Source organism: Grampus griseus (genome assembly GCF_964374135.1).
Source record: "Grampus griseus genome assembly, chromosome: 8".
Classification (NCBI taxonomy): Eukaryota; Metazoa; Chordata; class Mammalia; order Artiodactyla; family Delphinidae; genus Grampus; species Grampus griseus.
In genome coordinates, this window is record NC_139002.1 from 19,419,528 (window position 1) to 19,434,173 (window position 14,646).

Genomic DNA, 14,646 nt, shown 5'->3' on the forward strand with positions numbered 1-14,646 from the left:
TAAGCCCGTGAGCCACAACTACCGAGCTTACACTCTTGAGCCCGCGAGCCACAACTACTGAAGCCCATGCGCCTAGAGCCCGTGCTCCGCAACAAAGAGTAGCCCCCGCTCGCCGCAACTAGAGAAAGCCCGCACGCAGCAACGAAGACCCAACGCAGCCCCAAATAAATAAAGAAACAAACAAACAAATTAATTAATTAATTTATGGGGAAAAAAGAAAAGGAAACCCGAGGGAGCAGGCCAGGAAAGGCGCAGGAGTGGGAGACGATTTTATGATTTAAAAAACAACACTTCTCAAAGCTGTGCAACTGCCAGTGCAGCCGTGGGGACAGACTCGGGGACAGAGGAACAGAACGCACCCGGGCAGGGAGTGGGTGTCCGGCCCTCGGAGCACGCCTCTCCCAGTCCAGGCTCAGTGTGTGTGTGGGCTGCTATCTTTGGAGGTTGGAGCAGAATCGGGGCAGGTTTGGACTTCCTAGGGCTGTGATATGCTACAGGGTCCGTTTCTGAGGGCTCTGAGAGCTTCTGCACAGATCAGTATCGGCTCAGTGTTCTCGGCCGAGTTCTAGCTCTGCTTCGGTTAAGGCTGTAAACGAGATCACAGGAGGCCAGTTAGGGTTTCTCTGACACCAGTCCGTCAGCACGTGTGGCAGGGGGGTAGCCAGAGGGGAGAGTGAGGGTGGTTCCGTGGAGCTCCTCCCACTTTGGAAACACCTCAGGTGGTTCCAGCGTCATCTTCATTTGCCACAGACGCCTGCTTCCTAAATGGTGCCAGTACGGCTACACAGCTCACCGGGGCTTCCTCCTGTCTGATTGTGCATTACCAATGGACCGAAGCCACTGGGACCTGGCTTTGGTGATGGCGGAAGGAATGTGGGCTTTGGGGAACCCAAGGGGCCTGGCTTTGAACCTTGGATCTGCCGTTTACCAGCCGTGTGGTCACGAAGCTTCTGGGTGGAATGACAGGTGGGAACCAGCTGCACTTATTCCGGGAGAGTTGGCATTCTGTCTTCCCACATCAGCATGATAAATACTGCCCGATTCTTCTTGTTTTCACAACTACTCGTATCAACCTGTATTGTTAAATGGGGTCATCGTCTTGACTTTGGAGGACCGTCTTGAGGCTGAGCAGTGGTGAAATCTCTAAGAGAGTGTCTTGCTTTCCTAGTAGTTGGTGGGGGCCTCACAGCCCCGTGGACAAGAGGGGTTCTACTACTAGACATATCCAGGCTTCAATCTCCCACTCTGCTTACCAGCTGCACTAAGTTATGAACCCTCTTAGATTCCCCCGCTTCATCTGTAATGAAAGGATTAATAGTATTTATTTCTTAAGGTTGTTTTAAGAATTAGGAAAAAGGAGTGTTAAGTATACAGCACAGAGTACACAGCCAATGGTTAAGGAACAGATGCTATTACTGTTACTGCTGCTGTTGCTGTTGTTGTAGATAAGAGTCAGCTTTGTCCAGTACTGGCGGCAGCCTCATGTCTGACCCTCAGTGCCATAGGGCTAGAAACGGGTCTTCTCTGCAGAAATGACTATAAGAAAAACTTGGATGGCGAGGGTGTCTGGGTGATTAGGGATGGGATCTGTGGACCTGGGGCTCAGAGAGCAGCTCCAGGGGGCCCTGGAAAGGGGTGAGTGGACAGGTAGAGCCTAAGACCCTCCATTTGCTTCCCATGCATGAAACAGAGTCCATGTGTCCCAGCAGGAGTGATGCAGGCCCTGTGGTCTGCCAGGAAGCCACAGGAGGAGGAGCAGAGGACAGGCAGAGAGAAAAACTTCCTGGGCCAGGACAGTAGGCAACTCATAGACTCAGGCCCCTGGAAATGCACCAGAGCTGTGGCTGGAAAGCGTCTCCAAGCCAAGCCACTCTCAGCATCTCTGTATTCCGCTCAGGTCTGGGGACAAGCTGCCCTTGGATAGAGTTCTGCTTCCACCTCCTACCAGCTGGGACTGTGGATACACTGTTGACCCTCTCTGGGCCTCAGTCTCCTGAGAAATGGGGACATTATGATAATTAAAGGAGAATAACTATATAAGGAGATCACTATGCCCAGAACACAGTAGGTGATTAAAATGACTGGTATTAGTCAATTGGCAGATATTAATTTGCCTCTTTCTCCTCTGCCCCCTGCCCCTTGAACTAGCAGCTTGACACCTACGTGATGCTCTGTCTGTGCTCCATCCATGGAGGAACGGACGGGGAACCTCCTCTTTCTTAGGAGCCGCTCTGGCACCCTTGTCCGCCGATAGGAGCTGGGGCCCTGCCCCTTCACCCAGACACCTGTGTACCGGAGGTGCTGCCCTCCTGACCATTCAGTGTTCCACACCGGAATGCCTATTTTTGTTTGAGATAATTTTAGACTTACCGAAGAGTTCCAAAGGTAGTAGAGTTCCTGTATACCCTTCACCTAGCTTCCCCTAATGTTAGCATCCTACCTAGCCGTAGCACAGTTATCTAAACTAAGAAAGTAAGGTTGGTTCAATGCAAATAACTGACAGGTTTAATTTGCATTTTGCCAGTTTCCACTGACACCCTTTTTCTGGTCCAGGATCCAGTCAGAATCCCATATTGCGTTTAGTTGTCCTATCTCCTTAGTCTCCTCCAACCTGTGAGAGTCCCTTAGTCTTTCCTTGTCTTTTGTGACCTTGAGACTTTTGAAGAGTACTAGTCAGGTATTTGTAGAATGTAGGATACCCATCTGAAATATTTGTGATGGAGTGAGCAGCGCTGAGTTCCACAGTCTTGCTTTAATACTTCTCCACTTTCTTATATTTCTCCCAGAGCCTTTACTTCTGCCAAAAATTTGCCCCACAGAGTGAAAGATCCCATTCAGCTACAAAAGTGGTAGGAAGTGCATTTGTTTAGCATACCACAGTAGCCATGTCACCTCTCCTGCCCAGATTGTTTCCTCTTTCCGACCCACTCTGTCCAGCTTGTGCTCACAAGGGAGCCTCAGGTGTTGAGCCACTCTGTCCAGATGGTAGACTCCATGAGAACAGGGGCCCTTGCCTCATTTCAGTTCTGTATCCCCAGTTCTTAATCGGTGCTGCATGTAATAGGGGCCACAAACACACATGGAATAAATGAGCAGTGACCTTCACCACCAGCCGCCATTTATAGATGGCTCAGGGGGTGCAAAGGACAGGCATTTGGGCTATAGAGGTGTCAGGTATCCCATTTCCTCAATAGCCCTGTTAGAGAGACAGGGCTATTTCTGTAAACAGACAGAAAAAGCTAACGTGCTGGCCAGACAATACAGTGGAAGCCCTCTTGCCCAGCATGGTGGATTGACCAGTTGAAAAAGTTCATTAAAGAGAAGATGCATTAAAAAATGATACTTCAGACATTTCATGTTACCTTAGAACATTCATGTCCACTAATTTACTAGACTTTTGGTGTATATCTTGAGTTTTTTCTTTGAGTTATGTGTCTACCAACTGGAGTTTTGCCTCATCTTATTTGCATTAGAATCCCCATAAGGCCTTATTTACAACTTCCAGTATTTTTACTTTTATTTTTAAAAGCAGAGCAAAGATTTAAACTTACAAAAGAACGTAAGTGTAGACTCCTAGATTTTCAGAATTTTTAGAGTTATCTCATTCACAAGTAACTAGTCAGGATTTTAAGCGATTTTTCTTTATCAAAAAATGTCCCCAATCCATTCAAATTAGTTTTAATGGAATCAGTGTTTTAACTTGGTATTAATATTTTATTGTTTATTAAACAGTGAACTAGATTAATGGCAATTACAAGGACAACTAGCATGCATGGGTTTGGGATCAGATCTAACTGACAGGAAAGCAGACAGCTCTCCAGGTGTACCGGGAGCACAGGCAGAGCACAGCTTCGTACAGTTAACAGACTGTGTGCCATGGGCACCCGTCAAGCATCCTTTCCTGGGAGTGATGACTAATCCAATGGGCCAGCAACGTGGAGGACCTTGGAGAGCTTTTAAAGTACATGATCTTTCATCTTAATTTAGTTGTTATCTGTGGGGCTCCTACTCATGTATCAGATGCTGGAGGAGCCAAAGAAGAAGAAGATACAGACCTTGCCATGAAAGAGCACAGGAGAAGGGAAGAGACAGACTTTCAGGTTTTGATACCACCAACGCCAAAAAGAACAAATCCTGTATGTGAAGTGGAAGAGGAATCAGCAAGTAATTCTCCCTTGAAGGATCATGGAAGGCTACTTAGAGGAGGTGGTCTCAGAGACCACGAGTGAGAAAGGAATCTGGAAGAAGCAGGGACCACTGAGCATCATCCTCTCAAAAAATTCAAGATGCTGGTATTCCCTGAAATGGAAGGAGGAGGCACCAGCAGTAGGTGGGTCTGCTGTTTACTGTCATTCCCGTCTATACTGGAGACGACAGTAAGCAAACCCTGGTATATTTGTTAGAATTACAGATAAGGAAGGAGGGTGGAGGCGATAGAGCCAGTCTTCCCTCAGGGAGCCCAGCACCGCGCAGAGTGAAGAAGGCAGCAAAGATAACGTGCCTAGCACCTCTCCGGGGTCAGCCCAGCCTGCCTATCAGGTTGGTACACAAGGTAAACTCCAGACCTCGGTTTGTCACATGCCAGGAAGATGGAATGTTTTGTCTCAGCCTGCGGTGTGCACCCCAGTTGCTGAAGAGATTACCGCTTTCTGCGCCACAAATGTAATTAGATGATCAACCAGAGAAAGTCTAAAGCAAAGGCAGACTTGGGGGAGAGATGTTTGTTTTTCCTATGTCACTTTGAGTATCAGCCGGGCAGAAAGGGCCCCAAGAGGGTCTGTGCTTCGGAAACAGTAGGACAGGGGCCTCCAGAGAGAGGGCTGGAGTCTTCAGGCAGGGCTGGGGAGTGGTAGAAAAATCTCTGCTTTGTCCAAAAGGCACCAGTGTTTCCTAAAGCCTCCCCAGCCCTGAGGCTCCCATCTTGCTGCGGCCACCAGACTCAATAGTGAGGATCGGGTGGGAAGATACTAGAGCACCGTTCAGACCAGCCTTTGTAGTCCAGCAATGTCTTTGCGACTTGGTTACCCTGGATACTGTTATAAAACAGGTGATGCAAACTGAAATGTATGCTGGGGCCTGGAAACAGACGTAAACTGAGTGACACCAGCTGGGTGTAGGGTTATAAAGATTGGCGGGGACTGTGGTAAACTCGAGGACACTGTGCCCCAGCTAGCTGGGGCAGGATGTAGTGACAGGAGGAGGGGCACTCTGCCAAAGCCTCGGCCCTCACCCCTTACAAGCTGGGGCGAGTGGGGGGAATGTAGGGTCGAAGAGCATGGGGTAGAGATGTAGCTCCTTCCCCCCGCTTCCATCCTTGGAGTGCACAAACAGTCTCTTCCCCGAAGCTGAACCCTCCTCTGGTCGGCGAGGGCCCCCGCCTTTTTCAGTTAGCGTGTGCTCTGTGTAAAAAGGGCTGCGTCTATTGACCCTGGCTTGTGGTCACCTCTTGGGAAGGCTGACCCAGTGTTTACAGAATCCTGTGATTCTTTTGATGGGAACCCGTATTCTCATGTGAAATCTCCAAATTTTAAATATTGGCAACAAATTACAGTCTTTCAACAATGCTCTGTAAACCGAACAGCACATATCTGCAAACTGAATGTGGCACTTTCTGGTATGAATGGGTTACTAACCAGTGCCGAGTCTCTGTTAACGGGCTGGCAGAAATGAAACTAAGTAGTTGGCAACCTTGCAAAGAGAAAGGATTTTACTAGCCTGTCATTGCCAGCCTCCACTTTACCCATACAACAAAATGGGTCGATCCCATGTTCTGGTATGTTCTGGTGTGTTCTGGCCTGCCCAAAGTCATTACCGCTTATGGCGTGTGGCTCCCTGGAGGAAGATAGCCAATTCTGTTTCTCAGATACCCAATGGCTTAGGTTTCTTGGACAGCGACTTTGTGTGTGTGAGAGCACGTGGCTTGCGGATAGAAGCCGAGGTGCCTTGGCATCAGTGAGTTATTTTCACAAACTTGGCAGCTCGAACTAATCCCTGAGAAGAGCTTCCCCTCCCTCCTGCCACAGCCATCAGAGCTCTCCGTCAGCCTGTGCCTCAGGGAGCTGTCACAGCCTCATTACTGTTAATTCATCTTCACTTAGTGCATCAAAAAGCTGGCTGATTGATCAAATAGGGTGGGCGCACCGGAAGTTTGATTAGCGACATTATGTTGTTTGCAATGTCGGGCTCAGAAAACTTAGCTCATCTGTGTCCCAGGAGTCCTAAGAGAAGACTGAAGTGTTTATGTTCTGCCTCAGATATTCTCAGGATGGGAAGCCAGTGTGACAATTCGAGCCAGAGGTGTTTTCTTAGTGACATTCCCGACGGGCACTTTTTCCTCATGTCTCTCCTTCCCTCCCTTCCTCTCTCCCCCCACTCCATAGGTGGGTCTCTGGATTAAAGTTACCCAAAGAGGGCCTGGGTGAACAGGGTTTCTGGTTACATCCATTATCCTCTGTAGCTGAGCAGCTCTCCTGACTGGGAATCCTCCGTGTCTCATGAAGCATGCCTGGATTCGGATTGCTGGTCTCTGGTATTGTCTCCACCCTTGCCCATGTCAGGCTGCTGAGCAACAAATCCAGAGGTTCAGCCCTTTCCCCAGACTCCTGGGGAAGAACAGGATAGGAAAACCTCCCCAAAAATTGTCTCAAGGAGCAGCATCCCACAAAGCAACCTAACAGCCCCCGTGGCCCTGGGCTGCTCCCTGAACAGATGTTCAAGACACCATCCATGAGCACATGACCTGTGGTCTACACGGCTTCATCAACATCCAGAGGAAAGCAAGAGAAGAGTGTCAGACTTAGAGAGCAACCCTTATAAAGAAAGGATTATTTCCAGGGGGTGAACAGGCTGGGTGGGGACCGGATACGTAACAGGTTCCCGGATGCCTGCTGTTGCCCATCTCTGCTGACACATCTCTGGGAGAGATGAGCATACACAAGAAGTTGGATGAATTCAGGTTAGACTCAGGAGAGACACCCACAGAGCCTCCAGAGTCATTCTCCTTTAGCTGACAGTAGCTTTGAAGATGCAGATGATGATGACGATGATAGTGGCCGTGTCAGTAGCTAACACCTGCCATTTATTGAGCCCTTTGTATGAGCCACAGAGAGGGCCAAGTAGGGTCATGCAGGGGACCCATCTAGAGACCTTAACTGCAATCCCGGTAATGAAAGCAACCAGCTCTGTGAACTTGAGTGAGTCCTTTCACTTTTCTGGGTCTTAGTTTTTTTAATCTGTGAAATAAAGGGGCTACATCTGATATTTTCTAAGGTTTCTTTGATGAGTAAAATTCAATACTCCACATTTTTCCAGGTTAGCCATCAAGAGAATAGGAACAACTGAGTGTCTCCTCCGGACCAGAGACTATGCTAAGAGCTTGATGTATCTCGTTTAACCTTCAAAATAGCCCCACGAGGAAGGTGGTCTCACCCTGTTTTAGAGCCACGCAAAGCAGCACTATTGCTGTCAACACCCACCAGCACCACCGACACTCGTTACCACTTAGCAAGCTGGTATCCTTCTCAGTAGACGCTAAGGATATACATGGGTCTAAGACAACCTCTGCCCATCAAGCCCCACAGACACATCACAGGGTTGGGACAGACACAGAAGCAAGGAAGTACCAAAGAACATGTGCAAACAGCCAGCGCACGGCACCAGCCTCCGTGCCGCCTTAGTGAGGATGTCAGTAGGATCAATTTACAGATGACAAAGGAAGGTCTAAGTTGAAGTGCTGATAGCACACTAACATTTTTGTAGGACTTTAGACTTTGCAGGACACTTTGATATATGTCAGTTTATGTGATTATTCCACCACTCTCTGAAATTAGGTATGACTGCTCTCATTAAATTATTATTAATTATTAAATTGAGGATTAGGGAACTGGATTATCCTTCTCCCTCTGCCTGTCAGATACCTGCAGTTAGATCAAATAATCCAGTGCTGATGGTGGCTGCATACCTCAGAGTCCCTGGGGTCTCACTGGGTACCTGGCCCACCTCTGCCTTCAAGAGTAGAGACGTCCCAGAAAAACAAATATCGTCTATTAACGCATATATGTGGAATCTAGACAATGGTACAGATGAACCGGTTTGCAAGGCAGAAGTAGAGACACAGATGTAGAGAACAAACGTATGGACACCAAGAGGGGAAAGGGTGGGGTGGGATGAATTGGGATATTGCTATTAACATATATACACTAATATGTATAAAATAGATAACTAACAAGGAGTGCTGTACAGTGCAGGGAACTCCACTTCGCTGTATAGTAGAAACCGACACAACATTGTAAAACGACTATACACCAATTAAAAAAAAAAAAAAAAAACGCGTAGATACATCCCATAGCTGTTGTACCCACAGAATTTATAAGGAAGGCTCCAGGCCAAGTAGGGCTTTTCCTTGAAGACTTAGAGGGAAGAGGCAAGGTTGCTGCAAGTCCTCGTGATACAGGCTGAGAAGACTTGTAACCAAGGTCACCTGCCAGGTGCCCCCAACCTCTCAGGACTTTTAGCTCAGGGCTGGTTGGTGGGAACTAAATGTTGGCTGTGGCTGGAGTCTCTTCAGAGTGTTCAGAGGATTGGGGGCCACGGAGAAATAGGGGGTCTCTTTCTCTCAGGGCCCCTCATCCCAGCGTGGGTCTTTTGCTGGTAGTGCTGGTGGGTATTGACAGCAATAGTGCTGCTTTGCGTGGCTCTAAAACAGGGTGAGACCACCTTCCTCATGGAGTTAATGTGAAGGTTAAACGAGATACATCAAGACTCTAACATAGTCTTTGGCCCAGAGGGGACACTCAGCTGTTCTTTTGCTGGGACCCGGCAGAGCTCCGCACCGCACCTCTCACCCCCAGCAGTGATATTAGTTGCTGATTACTGAGCATCTTATTGGCCTCTTCATTTGCATTTTCTCAGTTAATTTCACAACCACTCCAATCAGGAGAGATTTATTGTCTCCATTTTACAGATGGGAAAACTGAGGCCCAGAGCTATTACACCGTCAAGACCACACTGCTAGCAAGTATTGGAGACGAGACTGAAACCCAGGTCTATCTTTGTGTCTGATTAAGAAAAAAAGAGGCCGTATTGATTGCTCTCCTTCAATTCCCAGGATAGAAGGAAGCCACTCTTCTTTATTTTCTGGTCAGCACTGCTTAAAATCCTCAATGTTGAGGACAGGGATGGGGGGAGGGTAATGCAGTGCCAGTGGGCACACAGCTTGCCATCCGGACTCTGTGCCCATCGCTGAGACTGCCCTTCTGACCTACTTCCGTCATGTGGGAGAGGAAGGTAGGGGCTCTGCCCAGGACCCCCAGCCTGTTGCTGCAGCCGGGAAACTGCCTCCGCTGCCTTCTGTGGCTGTGCCGTGTGCCCCTCCCCAGGCGGGGCCAGATGCCTGGACCCACAGTGCCGCCCCTGTTGATGGGTCTACACCTGCACCCCATGGAAGGAAAGGAAACCCAGGAAGGAGCAGGAGGAAGGCGGGCTGAACTGGCCCAAAGGGATGAGCCTGGAGACAGCCAGCTCTCTTCCTCTCTACCCAGAATCCTGCGCGGCTGCCCTCCTCTGCCTCACTTGGTCCAGCCGGCCTAATGCTCTGGAGACTCCAGGAGTGTTGATTTCTGGAAAACATCCGGTTGCCTAAGGGCTCTCGGGACTCTGAGGAAACTTGGGTGTGGCCTGGACCTCATCTTCCCTCTTTATAAGGCTGTGAGGGGTTCCTAGAGGTCTCCTGTGAATACCTGTCTGAGACCTAACAGCCTGGTGAAGTGAGGCTCTGGACACGCCCTTGAAGGAGCTGTGTTTGCAGTGAGATAAAGACATCGCTCTCCTGCGTGCATGTGGGACCTGGGCCCGCAGATCTCACTCCCTCCCACTCTAGACCCCTGCTAGACCCAGACTCAACCCCTGGCACAAGGAGAAGAGCCTGGGTTCTGGAGGCAGATACACCTGTGTTCATAAGCCACTGCACTTGGATGAACTCGGGCGAGTTACTCACCCTCTCTGTGCCTGTTTCTTCATCTGTAACATGGAAATAATACCTAATCTTATAGGGCTGCTGCGCAGGTAAAATGAGATGCATGTGCTCAGCACTTCACACCGTGACTGGCCTAGAATAGGAGCTCAGTAGCCGTTACGTTTGTCATTAAACTGGGCATCCACCCCTACCTCCCGTCCCTACCAGCCAAGCCTCATCCTCTGTGAAAGGGAAGAGACAGCCCATTAGACCGAGGAAGGGTCCCGGGGCTCCAGCTGCTGGACAGGGCACAGGAGTGATGGGGACAGGGGGATGGTCCGTCAGGCAAGAAAGGAAGTCAGCATTTATAACAAGTGAACAGGATCAGAAGGCTAACTTGAAGGCTGGCTTACATCTGTGTTTTTTGCCGGGGGTTGGATGGGGGTGTGTGCGGGGGGTGGGGGGGTGGGGTGGGGGGAAAGAGAGTGGGTGGTGAGGTTTAAAGAGCGGATTCGATTTTTAAAAATAGGTTGCTATAGAAAAGTTTAAACATAATCACAATTAGAAAGAATAGTACAACGAACCCCAATGTATCCATTACCCAGCTTTAACCACAATCAGCTTACAGAGGATTTTGTTTCATCTGCACCTTTCATCTGCACCATCTCATATTATTGTCAAATAAATCCCAGACATCATTTAATTTCAACTGTAAATATTTCAGTGTATATCTCTAAAAGATAAGGCCTTGAAAATAATTAACTGGAATGCCTTTGCCACACCTAAAAATTGGTATCAGTAATTCCTTAATATCATCAAAAAATGTACTCCAAATATTCAGTAGCCTCATGAATGTCAAGGATGGTGAAAATTTGGTTTCTCTTGAATCAGGATTCCAATAAGGTCCACATGTTGCAACTGGCGGATAGGCTTTTAAGTTTCTGTTATTATAAATGTTCTCTCCCCACCCCCATTTTTTCTTTTGTTTCCTTGCAATTTATTTTTGGAAGAAACCAGGTCGTTTGCTCTGGCACGTGTTCCACAATCTGGATGTTGCTGATTGCGTTCCTGCAGTGAAGTTTTACCCTCCATTGTCTTTGAGATACCGACACCAAATAGCTATTTGTGTGGGTGTCACAAAGTTAAAGCTTGCTTGCCACCTCACCCCCTTTCAGAAAGGGCTTTATCCCTTGTGGAAATGTCCCCAGTGTCCCCAGAGCAAGCCTGCTGGAGCTGAAGGATGGGGGGACGTGGAAAGGGGCTTCCCGAGGGTTCCCAGCGGCGTGATGGACGTTGGCTGTTATTTGGACTGGCCCCTCTCTCTGTGTTTATGAGCAGGGGTGTCTTTTCATATAGCAGAGCCATTTTCTGCCAAATAGCGAGGACTGTTTTTTGTCCTTCTAGAGCAATAAGGTTCAGGATTTGTCTCCCTCTTGACTTTCAAGAGCATGTTTTCTCAGTTCTTTCCTGAAATTAAAGTAAAGGTCAAGGAGTCTGGTCTGAGCCCCCGCCCTCCCTCCTCTCCAGCTGGAGAGCAGGCAGCTAAGTGGGCCTGCCTCCTGGACTCCTGTGACCCGGCTCAGGCCCCAGGGCAAACCAAGCTCAACTTCCCAATTCTTTTCTTCCCCGGGGGTGGGGAGGGGGAATTGAGGAGGGAGGGAAAGAGAGAGAAAAGAAAATAGAAAACAGTGCCAGCCTGTAGACTCCGCTCTGACTGTAGATTCCCTGAGCAGTGTCTAGACGCTTCCTCCCCTCCGTGTGCCCTTCCTCGGGGAGGGGGTCCTGAGCCCCACGCCCTCCACCCTGCTTCCCACCTGCTGTTTGCTTCTCGGCACGTGAGCTGCCCCACGGCTCTGCCCTTCCCTTGCACGGCGCTCAGCGCCCAGGATTCCTCATCAGAAGGCACAGCAGGCAGAGAACAGTGCCGCCGTCACCCACCCCTTAGCGGTACGGGAGCCACACTCCCTACCCCTCCCCACCCTGAGTCACTCCCGCTAACAGTTAATTAATTTGTGACACTTTGACAGTTTGTGAGGAGACGTTTTTACGGAACCATCGAAATCCACAGGGATGGGGCTGTCAGGCAGACACCCCTTCCTGCACACGTTCCTCGTTCTGCTGCAGACTCAGGGACCCCAGGCCCAGCCCCCGGGAGACCCGGGGCGAGGCCAGGAGGCCATGAAGTCCTCTCCAAGCACTTCACATACCTAGGGACACATGGCCAGACCCAGGGACACTGGCCACCCAGGGAAGAAGCAGAACCGCAGAGGGGGCGTCCGGGCTGAAGCCTCAGAGGTGAGGAGGCCCGGTCACTCTCCGCTCTGGTCTCCTGCTCTCAGACGAGTTCTCACTCAGGGCCCCCTTTCCACAGCTGCTGGAAAGCCTCTCCCTGGGACATGCCGCCCCCTGCGGCCCCTTTGACGGGCCGAGTCTCAGCTGCACCCAGTGTGCCCCTGGGAAGGCTTTACAGCCGCTAGCCTGTGCTCGGTGAGCAGCTGGCTCCAGGCCCCCGCCTTGGCCGGCTGAGGCTTCACGCCCACAGGAGGCGCTAGTCTAGACGCTGTGAAACCCTGGGTCCCTAGGCCTTCCTGCCGCCCAGAAGCCATCCCCACCACGCTCTGTGCTTCCTCTTCCTACACAATTCAGGTCATCTCCCACCCACTTCCCCACATACCTACACTCCCCTTCACGCGGGGCGTTCTCTTTTCCTTTCAAGGCCTGTTCACACTGCGTGCCCAGGGATGGCCCACCTGGACGGCTCCGCGGATGAGTCCCAGCAAGCTGGGCACCCAAGCCCAGCTACCTCGTGACTGGGATCCAGGGGGCCAGGGAGAGATCTCAGAGGAGGCTCCTGGTACCCCATAAGGAGGACCCAGGGGAGAAACAACAACCGGGGTAGGAAAAGACCTAGGAGCTGACTCCTTTACGCTGGAGTGGGATACTAGCTCCTGTGGCGCCTCTCAGACATTTACGGAGCACCTGCCGTTGCCAGGCGCCCTGCCGGGAGGTGAGAAAACCATAAGGCAGCTGTGAGCCGCACACTGGTGTAGCTCACACCTTGGCGAGAAGCACAGACACTAAACAAATAATTAGACAAGTAACAACAATTACACCTGTGATCACTGCCACCATGGAGCACGTGTGCTGGGAGGGCCTTGAGCAAGGGGACAGCTCTGAGCTGAAGCATCAGGGAGCCTTGCATGGGGAGGGGCTGTCCTGAAAGGTGGGAAGGAGGAGGGGGTCAGCCAGAACGGGCCCTGAGCCCAGGCGGAAGGCCTGGACCTTGCTGGGAGTCAGGACACTGGAAGCCCAGGGGCGGGAGCAGGTGGTCCCTCTGCCGGTCGTGGGTGGATCTGACGACAGGAAGTGGAATGGGCGGGCGTGCCAGGGTAGCTTCTGTTTGCTGTGAGGTGGGAGGCGATGCCTGGCCTGGAAGCAGCATCACCAGCTCACCAGCTTCAGGTTGGTCCCCTGATGGCCCTCGAGACAGTGCCCACCATCCTGGCTCCAGCTGGGTGGAGCCAGACACAGCCAGAGAATGGGAGAGAGATTTACCCGAGCTGTTCCACCCTTTCTAAGGAAACCTGGGCAATTCTTGCCAGAGATAACCTAAGTTCTGCGGCCGAGCTGCCCCTGTGGAACTTCAGGCTGGACCAGGGCGGCTCTCCAGGCCTGGCACCTGGGGCTGGCGTCAGTGTGTGGCCTCCCCTCCCCACAGGCCATCACAGGCAGGTTTCCCCACTAGCCTAGGTCTCTTACAGCAGTCCAGATCTGTCCCCAGCCCACAGCAGCACTCAGGTTCCGGGGGTGGGTGCGGCAGCCACGGGGAGAGTCTCACTCCTGAGCTCCTGGAGCCTAGGAATTCCTGGGAGCTGGACCTTGCGTGAGCCCCGGAGGGTCCCACGCCAACAGCTGCAAAAAAGCAACCCGTATCTCTTCCAGCTGCTGCTGCCTGAGCCAGACCCACGCCTCACCGCCCAGCTCCCCTGCGCGGGACGCCGGGAAAGACGCTCAGGGCGAGGAGAAAGATGCTCACCCTAGCCTCACAGCGCAGTCTCCCCTGTTCTCCTCCCCAACATTCCTCTCCACTCCTCCTCCACCCCTCCTCCCACAGATCCTTCCCCACCTCCCCAGCCCCCGGCTGGGCAGCCTTTCCAGGTAAGACGTGACTGTGCCCGTCACCAGCCTTCCCCAGGTCTGGGCCCGGAGGGCTCTCGAGGCTGCCTGACCCAGGGCTCTGGGAACCCCTGCTGAGGCCACCCTCCTGGGTTCAGTAAGTGAGGCCTCATTCGATGACTCTTCTCCTTTTTCCTTTGGAGACAGAAGGAACTCAGGGCTTCTCCCTACCGTTTCCCCTCCCACCCTTCTTTCCCAGAGCGGCCTGAGGAGCTGGGGAAGGGCCCAGACCCAAGTCACAGCCTGGACCTTTGTCTGGAGGTGCAGAGGGTGACCTGAATCACCAGGGTCGTGGGGAGGAGCCCCTTACCCATCACTCCCAATTCCCACCCAACTCCAGCAAGCTGCTTTTGAAATGCACATGCGAAGCGCTTCCCCCTGCCCCCCCCTTCTTTTTCATTGAAATGCTTCAAGTCTCAGAAAAGAGGGAAAAGTGATGTGTTTAAGACAGCAGTGTCTCACCCGCCATCGAGCCCGATAAGGGATTGTTAAATTTTAATTAGACAATTTGATTCCTT